Here is a 639-nt window from a genome sequence, read left to right on the forward strand (position 1 = left end):
ATATATCTGTGTGTGTATGTCTGCGTGTATCTATATGCGTTATATGCGTGTATATGTATGTATGTATATATGGATGGATGGATGGATGTATAATACGCGCGCGCGTATGTATGTGTGTGTTTAGAAGTATTTCGCTGGAGACAGGACACGTGTAAATCATGTGAAATTGATAAAATATAAAATAATTTGTAATCTTTTGTTGGTATAATTAAACTTTTTGTCACATGGTATTACAAATATGTGTGTATGTATCCGCACGCGTGTGTGTGTGATCACGTATGTGCGCTTGTACCTATGTGTACGAACGTCCGGTTGTACGTGTACGTACAATTGTGTGTTTGTATGCACTGGTATTTCAATTCAGACACACGCAGAAAATTCTTGTGTTCACCTATATATACATACATATACACACACACACATAAATATATATATTTATGTGTGCGTATATATTATAGAGGCTTATGTCATATGAAATTGCATGTGTGTATATTTCTCATGTGAATCTATGTGTATGCTTGTAAGTATGTATTTAAGCTTACATGAATACATGTTCGCATATATGGCAGAATCTATGTGTGTGTATATATATGTAAATATATATATATATATATATATATATATATATATATATATATA

Source organism: Octopus bimaculoides, chromosome 23 (genome assembly GCF_001194135.2).
Source record: "Octopus bimaculoides isolate UCB-OBI-ISO-001 chromosome 23, ASM119413v2, whole genome shotgun sequence".
NCBI classification, from domain to species: domain Eukaryota; kingdom Metazoa; phylum Mollusca; class Cephalopoda; order Octopoda; family Octopodidae; genus Octopus; species Octopus bimaculoides.